This window comes from Chiloscyllium plagiosum, chromosome 17 (genome assembly GCF_004010195.1).
Source record: "Chiloscyllium plagiosum isolate BGI_BamShark_2017 chromosome 17, ASM401019v2, whole genome shotgun sequence".
NCBI lineage: Eukaryota > Metazoa > Chordata > Chondrichthyes > Orectolobiformes > Hemiscylliidae > Chiloscyllium > Chiloscyllium plagiosum.
This window is the reverse complement of record NC_057726.1, coordinates 58913533-58924459: the sequence shown is the minus strand read 5'-3', so window position 1 is coordinate 58924459 and position 10927 is coordinate 58913533. Positions and strand designations below refer to the sequence as shown.

At 40.7% G+C, this 10927-nt stretch overlaps 1 protein-coding gene across 7 annotated transcripts in view; it reads left to right on the top strand.

Annotated features, from left to right (window-relative positions):
- smpd3 (sphingomyelin phosphodiesterase 3) overlaps positions 1 to 10927 on the top strand; it is a 285032-nt gene that overhangs the window by 191192 nt on the left and 82913 nt on the right. The window contains exon 1 of one of the 7 annotated variants that reach the window (XM_043707234.1): positions 9591 to 9619. The exons of the other annotated variants lie outside the window; for them this stretch is intronic. The gene's annotated coding sequence lies outside the window, so the exon portion shown is untranslated. Of the gene's footprint in view, positions 1 to 9590; positions 9620 to 10927 lie in introns of those variants that run through there. 7 annotated transcript variants of the gene reach the window in all.

Genomic DNA, 10927 nt, shown 5'->3' with positions numbered 1-10927 from the left:
AACTTGGCTGTTCATGCTACGTTCCCCGGAGAATCCATCACCCTCTACATTTTCCAAAACAGCATACCTGTTTGAAATGGATATATATACAAAAGACTCCAGCCCTAGGTGCCGACCTCTCTTACCCTTCCTGGAGTTAACCCATCTATGTGACTGTATCTGAGACTTCCCCCCTTCCTATAACTGCCATCCATCACATACTGTTGCTGTTGCAAATTCCTCATTGCTTCTAACTGTCTCTCCAACAGATCCGTTCGATCTGATAAGATTCGCATCCAACAGCATTTATGGCAGATATAATCCGCAGTAACCCTTAAACTCTCTTTAAACTCCCACATCTGACAAGAAATACATATCACTGCAAAGGCCATTTTTGCTCCTTCACAATCTACAGATCCAGAAAATAACACCGTCTTATTCCTCTACAAAACACTGCACCAGGTTAAATTAATAATTATGGCTTATATTTTAAGTTTAATTAAGAGGCTTATCTCCAAAAACATATAATCAAGAAAGAACTCACTGTACTCACTAATGCAGCCTTTCTATTGGACAGACTTAAAACAATGATAAACTTATCTGATTCTGTGCTGTGAACCTCACCCAATAAGGTTCCTCCAAGATTAGTTGTGAAATTCACTGTTTGTTAATTTTCCCAGACGCACTCCGATGTCCAGTGATACATGAATTCAAAAACAGCAAAGGCAGTAACTGTGCAGGTTCTCTCTCTCTCTCCCCTGCACTGTCCTCACCATGTGCTTCCTTTGTCTGTTCTTCTCCCTTTTAAACTGCTGTTGTTTTGACTTTTTTTTCCCCAAAATCCCAAAACAATGCAACAGCATATAAAACAGTAATTGCTGCTCCTGGGATTCAAGGAAATCACCTCCAGCACCTAAAATCCTCAAAAAAAGGAGCAGCTCTTACAGCCAGAAATGTTTTCCGATCTCCATCTTGGATTACCCACTGTTTTAAAAATAATATTCACCATTTGAAGTGCTAAGGAACTTAACAGTGTGAGACATATTTCCAGAATGACTTGCTTCTGAATTTCAGTCCAATACCACGGAGTAATGTTTTGTGCTCCTCTATCTTTTCACAATTTTTCAAAATATTTTCTTCATCAATAATTCGATTATCTCATGCTGGATTCATTTTGCAGTTGTGATCTATTACCTCGCTCAAAATTATGAAAAGCTCCTTCATTATCTGTCAATACTTTCTGAGTAACTCCAGCAAACCCAAGAAGTTCCCATTGTTCACCATTTCAGGTAAACCTTGGAAAGCCATGTTTGTTTTTGGGGGGTAATTAAGTACTGGAACATTTAAATCTACTAAATGCGCTTTCAAGAATCCATATTTCTTACATACTGAAGATAATAATAGATTTTTAGACTTTTATATAATCTCAACTTGGATCCCTGAGGTCTGCCCACAGTAGCTCTGAATGAGCTGTCATGGAGTTTTTAAAGACAAAGCATGATGGCTGGGGATCACAAGTTAGCACAAAATTAATATGGGAGATTTAAAGGGCCTCGGGACTGTGTTATCGGCATGGGTTGATATAAGCTGGAATCATAGAATCCCTACAGTGTGAAAACAGGCCATTCAGTCCATCAAGTTGACATCAATCCTCCAAAGAGCACCTAACCCTGTAACCCTGCATTTCCCATGACTAGTCCACCTAACCTGCACATCCCTGGACATTATGGGCAATTCACATGGCCAATCCACGTAACCTGCACAATGTTGAATATGGGAGGAAACCGGAGCACCCGGAGGAAACTCACACAGACCTGGGGAGAATGTGCAAACTGCACAAAGACAGTAATCCAAAGGTGGAATGTATGAGTATTGGAAATGGGTTGGGAGGTCAATAGATATGAGGTCTAGAGGATGCAATCATTTAGAATATGTGGGGCACTGAGTCCCAGATAACTAAGGTGGTCCTTTTAACCAGCCTGCCTCAACACTCAACATCCCCTGGGGCCATCTTTAATCCATATCCGGGGTGACGGGCCAAACTCCATTCTGTACCCCCAACCTGAAATGGAGATCCTGCCATTTGGGGCACCTTTTCCTGAGTGTAGTGAACTATTCCCTTGGATTTCCCAATTCTGCACCCATCCTTGGAAATGAAAACACAGAGCAAAGTGATTGACAAATAAATTTCAAACAAAAAACTTAGTTCTATAACAGATTTTCTCATATTTTCATCTCTCTTTATCCCCACATGTAAATGATCATTCTCAGTGTCTGTTTTAGTTCAGTTGTAATACTCACATTATGACTCAAACTGGAGTAGTGTGTTGTAAATCTCGTCCCACTACTCTATGAACTAGACCAAAGTGTAAATTATAAGCAACTATTTTTACAATAATTGGAAAACCTGGCTAATAACTGAGATACCATGTGGAGTTTAGCTATATCCCCTTAAACCAAGCACACATAATCAAATGACAGACAAGGCAACTCTGTACAGATGATATGTTTTTAGAAAAAAGGTAAATGGGAAAATGCCCTGGTGGGGCCAAGGGTCTGAGCTCATAGGATTAAAAAAAGGGAAGATATCTCATGGTCTAGTCAATTTCTTGACAGTGGAATCTCAAGGCTGACAGCCGTAGAATTGGAGAGGATCTTCAAATCAGACTTCAGTTCAGATGGAAAGTCAGTTAGATTTGGGTCTTTGAATAGAAGTAGCAGTCAGCTTTCAGAGTTTAAAAGGAGAATAAAGTTACTGATCTCTGCAGATTTCTCAGGTTTCAAGAAGGTACTTTGCTGAGAAACTACTGTGTAGCTTGTCCTGGAAGATTGCTTCTTTAACAAGAGAGAGAATTTATTTTTTTTGCTGCAGGCCTTTTGAGGGGCGGTTTCCCTTTAATTGACACCCTAAGTGTGTATTGAAACAGCATCTTTTGTTCAGAGCTGTTGCTCGGAGACTTCCAGCACAGTTTGTTTTGCAATTAAAATAATAAAACCCATCTTTTATTCCTCTTTAAAAGATTTGATTAACACAAAATCAGTTGACTCTTTGTAAACAGAAGGTGAACCACAGTGCTCTTCAAATTTTGATGTTCCTATCAGTGATGCTCAGCACAACTCTCATAATCTGGAATTTCCAAACTGTTTCATATTCAAGTTCCTCTGTTCCATAAATAAAAATGTGTATTCCCAACAGTGGGTCCAAGCTCTAGTGCAGCAATAAGTTTAATGTGGTCTCATTTGAAGCCAGTCTGCCCTCTCAGATTAATGTTAATGATTCCTTGTGACTATTTAAAGAACAGGATATATTTTCCCTATAAAAGCAAAATATATTGAAAGCTGGAAATCTGAACTAGAAACAGAAAGTCTTGGAGGAACTAGGCAGGCTTGATAACATACATGAAGAGAGAAACAGAGTTAACATTTGGAGTAAAATATCACTCTTCTTTGGAATTATGCTGTCAGATTGCTGAGTTTCTCCAGCACTTCCTGCTTTTATTTCAAGTTTTCCCTGATGCCTTGGCCAATACTATCCTTCAATTAACATCACTAAAATAAATTCTGTGGGAGTGCTGAAGAACAGTCATATCAGGATCAAAACATTAACTCTGTTTCTCTCTCCACAGATGCTGCTAGATTACAAATAATCCCATTAATCCCAAATGTGCTCCCTAAAGGTGTTCACACCTGAGAGAATTCTCTTCTCTATCACCTCTATTGGTTCTAATCAAATTGTGGTTTCAATTCCCAGTCACAAGGGTCTGATAGCCTCTTCCTTGAGTCTTCATACAACTGAGCTTCAAAAAACCCATTAAGGGTTTTAACTGTTATTCTCTTCCCCCGGAGAGAAGCAGGACTCTTTATCCAAATTGTTCAAAATTAAATGTTTGTGAAAATAGTGCTTAATACTTAATTTAGCCACAGATGGGTTGAAAAAGTGGCCTGCTGAGAGATTGGGCAATCCATAGATCATGCTTCAATTTCAAAATTCCAATTAAATTTTAAAGTTATCATCCTTGCTTTCAAATTCCTCTTTAGTTTTGTCTCTATTATGTGACTTCCTCTAGCCCAACAATCCTTTGAGATCTCTGAACTTCACTAATTGGACATCATGCACATTCCCTATTTCCGTTGCTGCACCATTAGTGGCTGCGTTTGCAGTTGTCAGGGTGATAACATAGAACATAGAACAGTTCAGCTCAGTACAGGCCCTTCATCCCACGATGTTGCGCTGAACAATTATCTTAATCTAAGACCAACCTAACCGGCACACCTCTCAATTTACTGCTGACCAAGTGCTTGTCTAGCAGTCGCTTAAATGTCCCTAATGTCTCTGACTCTGCTACCACCACTGGCAGTGCATTTCACCCCTCCACCACTCTCTCTGCATAAAGAACCTACCTCTGACATCTCCCCTAAACTGTCCTCCAATCACCTTAAAATTATGACCCCTTGTGACAGCCATTTCTGCCCTGGGGAAAAGTCTCTGGCTATCTACTCTATCTATGCCTCTCATTATCTTGTATACCTCTATCAAGTCACGTCTCTTCCTTCTTCTCTCCAATGTAAAAAGCCCGAGCTCACTCAACCTCTCTTCATAAGACAAGCCCTCCAATCCAGGCAGCATCCTGGTAAATCTCCTCTGCACCCTCTCTGAAGCATCTACATTCTTCCTGAGGCAACCAGAACTAGACATAATATTTCAAGTGTGGTTTAACTAGGGTTTTAGAGAGCTGCAGCAAAACCTCGGGGTTCTTAAACTTAATCCCCCTGTTAATGAAAGCCACAACACCATATGCCTTCTTAGCAATCCTATCAACGTGGGTGGCACCTTTGAGGGATCAATGTATGTGGACCCCAAGATCCCACTGTTCCTCCACACTCCCAAGAATCCTGTCTTTAATCCTGTATTCAGCATTCAGATGCGACCTTCCAAGATTAAACACTTCACACTTATCCAGGTTAAACTCCATCTTCCACTTCTCAGCCCAGCTCTGCATCCTGTCAATGTCTTGATGTAGCCTGCAAAAGCCTTCAACACAACAACACCACCGACCTTTGTGTCATTAGCCAACTTACTAACCCACTCTTCCACTTCTTCATCTAAGTAATTTATAAAAACTACAAAGAAGAGAGGCCCAAAAACAGATCCCTGCAGGATACCATTGGTCATTGACCTGCAGGTGGAATACTTTCCATCCACTATCATTCGCTGTCTTCTTTTAGTGAGCCAATTCTGTATCCAGGCAGCCAAATTTCCCTGTATTGCATTCCTCCTAACTTTCTGAAAAAGCCTACCATGGGGAACCCTGGCAAATGCCTTACTGAAATCCATATACACCACACCCACTGGTCGTTCTTCATCAACTTGTCTTGTCACATCCTCAAAGAGCTCATTAAGGCTTGTGAGGTATGACCTGCCCCTCACAATGCCATGCTGACTATCTTTTATCAATTTATGTTTTTCTGAATAGTCATAAATTCTATCTCGCAGAATCCTTTCCAGTACCTTGCTTACCACAGATGTAAGACTGATTGGTCTATAATTCCAAGGGATTTCCCTTTCTTGAACAGAGGAACAATATTCGCCTCCCTCCAATCATCTGGTACTACTCTCGTGGAGAGTGAGGATGCAAAGATCATCACCAGAGATGCAGCAATCTCATTGCCCACTTCCTGTAGTAACCTTGGATACATCTGGTTCACCCTTGGGCTCTTACCTATCTTGATGGTTCCCAGAATTTCCAGCACATCCATTTCCCTAATATCAATCTGTTCAAGCCTATTAACCTGGTCCATGGTGATCTCACTATCACCAAGGTCCCTCTCTCTAGTGAATACTGAAGCAAAAACTCATCTATGGCCTCCCCTACCTCTTCAGACTCCAGACACAAGTTCCCTCCACTATCCCTGATCGACTTTACCTTCTCTCTGATCATTCTCTTATTCCTCACGTATGTGTAGAACACCTTTGGGTTTTCCCTAATCCTTCTCACCAAGGCTTTTTGCACCCCCTCCTAGCTCTCCTTTGTGCATTTTTGAGTTCTTTCCTAGCCACCCTGTGATCCTTTAAAGCTGTGCCAAATCCTTGCTTCCTCAACCTTAAGTAAGCTTCTTTCTTTCTTTTGATGAGAAACTCCTCTGCTCTTCTCATCCATGCCTCCTTCACCTTACCATTCCTTGCCTGTCTCAGTGGGACAAAGTTGTCCAACACTTGCAGCAAGTGCTCCTGAAAAAGCCTCCACATTTCTGTTGTGCATTTCCCATAGAACAATTGTTCCCAGTTTTTACTCCACAGTTCCTGTCCGATAGCAGTATAATTTCCCCTCCCCCAATTAAATACCTTCCCATTCTGTCTGTTCCTATACCGCTCCATGGCTATGGTAAAAATGAGATTGTTATGGTCTCTGTCACTGAAATGTTCTCTCACTGAGAGATCTGATACCTGGCCTGGCTTGTTGCCTAGCACCAAATCCAATATGCCTCCCCCCCTTAGTTTAGATTAGGTTAGATTACTTACTGTGGGAACAGGCCTTTCGGCCCAACAAGTCCATACCGACCCTCCGAAGAGCAACCCACCCAGACCCATTCCCCTACATTTACCCCTTCACTTAACACTACGGGCAATTTAGCATGGCCAATTCACCTAACCTGCACATTTTTTTTGGAGTTGGCCTATCTACATATTGAGTCAGAAATCCTTCCTGGCCACACCTAACAAAAACAGTTCCATCCAGACCATCTGCACCAAGGAGTTTCCAATCAATATTGGAAAGTTGAAGTCACACATAACAACAACTCTTTTACATCTACACGTTTCCAAGATCTGCTGTCTAATCCGTTCTTCTATCTCTCTGCTGCTCTTGGGGGATCTATAGAAAAAACCCAATAAAGTGACTGCTCCTTTCCTGTTACGACTTCCACATACTGACTCAGTAGACAAACCCTCCTCAACAAACTCCTTTTCTGCAGCTGTGAGCTCACAAGTTCTCCCCATAAACCTCCCATCTCTCTACCACTGCATTTTGGGGTGGTCTTTAAGACCTACATCAATGATAACACACAAGAAGCTTGACACCATCCAGGACAAAGCAGCTCACTTGATTGGCACCACATCTAAAAGTATCCACTCTCTCCACCACCGATGCTTAGGAACAGCAGTGTCTAATATGTACAAGATGCACTGCAGAAAGTCACCAAAGATTCTCAGACAGCACCTTCCAAATCCATGGCCACTTCCATTTAGAAGGACAAGGGCAGCAAATACATGGGAGCACTATCACCTGCAAGTTCCCCTCCAAACCACATCATTCTGATTTGCAAATATATTGCCATTCCTTCACTATCGATGGGTCAAAATGACATTGTGGACACACAGCAGGTGGACTGCAGTGGTTCAAGAAGTTAGCTCACCACCTCAAGCACAACTAGGAATGGATAATTATTGCTGGCCCAGCCAGCTACATCCACATCTCACAATTGAATATTAAAAAAATGTCTATCTTGTTACCTCCTAATGTAAGTTGGTATCAAAATTTACCTGATCACGGTCCTGTTGAAGTGCCTTTGAATGTTTTACAATGTTAACAGAGATATTTGGTTGTTGTTTGATTGGATTTGCATCTCCATGCAACATCAAACCTACGAGATGAGTCCTCTTTCCCACATAGCTTCTCCCTGGACAGGTTGTCCCTCCCTCCAGATTTATACAGCTATGAAGGAGAAATTTTGCATGTCTTCAATGCTAAGCTGCAATATAAAGGCTGCCATAACTAATGTGCGACCACAAGTTGTTGCAAGCTGAGCTCCCAGAGCATCAATTCCACTTTAATCTTTTAAGGATTAACAATGTTGAACCCTTTCTTCATTGCATGGCTATTCCTGCAGACAGTGGTTGGTTCAGTGATGTTGCAAATAAAGCTGATATTATGAATTGAGGATAATCTGGAAACCAGGGATATTATCTGCTGAGCTGCATTTGCTTACAACTCAGCAGGTACACTGTATGATGGCAGAGCTGATCAGTGACATGTTAAAGCTAAGATTGACATCACTTGAAATCTAAAATGCTGCATTCCTAGTGTATGTTTCTTTATCAGCAATTTTAAATCAAACCAATAATATTACTAATGATTATATACAGTACAGTAATGTATATAATGCCTAATATTGAATCATTAATTAAAATAAAGTAGAGTTGGCAAACTTTTGTCAGTGAATAAATTAAGAGTATAGTTTCATGGTGACATCCAATTAAATGTTTAAAGCCTTGAATTCCAAAAAGGCTTCTTTCAAAGTTGATTGATTGTGAATTAATCTCTAGAATGAATAAAGACACCAGCTCTCTGGAATTTCGGACACAACTTCTGTAAATCTGGAAAAGGGATTGATTTATGGAAATGCTCATCAATGTATAAATATGAATTTTAACTTCACCACAACAACAGAATCTCAATGGTCTTGCATGGTGTTGTTAAAAAATGTGTGCTCTGTGGGTCAGATCATATCTGTGACATTTCACTTTCCTTGTGATATATTTTAATGAGGAGATCCATGGTATTTGGTTGGAAGTATAACAGATAGGTCTGAAACTGAATTTTGACTTGATTCCAATATCAGACCAATTGGTTGAATGTGAATGTAGGCTCAATCCTCTTTCACACAAACCCCACTTTCACCAACCACACTCCTGTCCACAGTACAGTAACAGGAAAATGAACTGCAATTGACTTGATATAGCTTTAATGATAAATATGCATTTGCCAATGATCAAAATCCTGTTCCTCAATTTATTCTTGGATCTTCTGCTTTGAGCACAATGCATTTTGTTAATTTTTTTGACTTCTGATTTACAGTCAGTAAAGCAGAAAAATGCACTGGATTATTTGTCTCGTCAGTTTTACAATGGGAAGTACTTGTTTATAAAAATAATGGAGTAAAAAAATCCCATGATGTAAAAATTAGTTCAGCAATTATATACCAGTCAGTTTAACTTTGGTAGAGGGAAACATCTAGAACATTTATGGGTGGCAATGGACCAGTGGTATTATTGCTGGATTGTTAATCCAGAGACACAAGTAATGCTCTGAAGACCCAGGTTCAAATCCTGCCATGGTAGAATTCAATTGAATTGAATTCAATAAGTATCTAGAATTAAAGAATCTAAGGATGTCCATGAACTCATTGTCAATTGTTGGAAAAACCCATCTGGTTCATTAATGTCCTTTACGGAAGGAAACTGCCATCCTTACTGACATATGACTCTGGATCCATGCAATGTGATTGACCCTTAACTGCCCTCTGGACAATTAGGAATGGGCAATAAATGATGGCCTAATTAGTGATGACCTCATCCTGTGAATGTTTCTTTTTAAATTCAATCTTTTTGTTTATTTGTGGGACACATTGACATTGCTGACAGGCCAGCATTCATTGCCTGTCACTAGTTGGCTTTGCCTGTCCCTAGATAGCTTTGACAGGGTGGTGGTGAGCTGCCTTCTTGAACCATTGCAGGCTGTGAGCTATAGGTAGACCCACAATGTCATAACGGAAGGAATTCCATGATTTTGATCCAGCAACAATGAAGAAATGGCAGAGTTTCCAAGTCAGGATGGTGAGTGGATTGAAGAGGAACTTGCAGGTGGTGGTGTTGCCCTTGTCCTTCTAAATGGAAGTGGTCATGGGTTTGAAAGGAACTGGCTGAGGATCTTTGGTGAATTTCTGCAATGCATCTTGTAAATAGTACACACTGCTGCTACTGAGCATCAGTGGTGGAGAGAGTGGATGCTTGTTGATGTAGTGCTAACCAAGCGAGCTGCTTTGTCCTGGATGGTGTCAAGCTTCTCGAGTGTTGTTGAAGCTGAAGTCATCCAGGCAAGTAGGGAGTATTCCAACAAACGCCTGACTTGTGTCTTGTAGATGGTGGACAGGCTTTGGGAAGTCAGTAAGTAAGGTTCCTCACCAGACTGTAGTTTCCTGGTATATCCCTTGCTCCCTTCTTGGATAATGGTACCGCATTTGCTATTCTCCAGTTCTACTGCACCTCTCCTGTGGCCATAGGAGGAATTGAAAATTTTCACAAGTGCCACTACTATTTCCTCCTTTGCCTCACTTCAACAACTGACCTTCTGACATCTATGTACTCTTAAGCCTGCGAGAACACTTAGAACCTCTTCTCTGTGCTAATTTCTTTAAATGTATCACAGACCTTCTCTCTGATTTCTATGACTATATTGTCCCTCTCACGAGTGATATAGAACTCCGTACTTGGTTCCCTACATCAATGAATCTTTTATGTTCCAAAGAACTGGAAGCTCGTTGGAATTACCAATGTCTTCTTGGAGTAACTCTGACACCTGATGTGTCCACAAAATACCCAAAGAAATTGACATTTTGCTGCAAGAATTCACATTGTTGTTGGATGTAAGTCCTGCTTTCCATAAATGCGGCAGTACAGTTCATAGGCGAAAGTGGGAACAGCAGATGCTGGAGATTAGAGTCAAGATTAGAGTGGTGCTGAAAAAGCACAGCAGGTCAGGCAGTATCTGAGGAGCAGGAAAATCAACATTTTAGGCAAAAGTCCTTCATCAGCACAATTCATACTCAAGTGTCAAGCTCTGTATGAATTGATTCATGGATGAGGACATCATCAATAATCTAATCCATGCAACATATAACTCCGTCCAGTGCTTCTGGAGCTTGACTTGCCCTCTGGAAGGTTTCTGCTGCTGATGTGATGCTGAAGGACAATCTGTTGAAGCAAAATTTCCCAAATGGTGTAATGAAGATAATAAGCAACTTGTCAGACAAAGGATGATGCAAAGTTCTGAGAACATGGCAGACTACAGTAAGCAACTTAAACTTCCCATTGAGAGGTAGTTGCCAAAAACCACTATTTGCATCTCGTGGTTTGAAAATTGAACTCTTCTCCAATTAAATTTTATAGCTA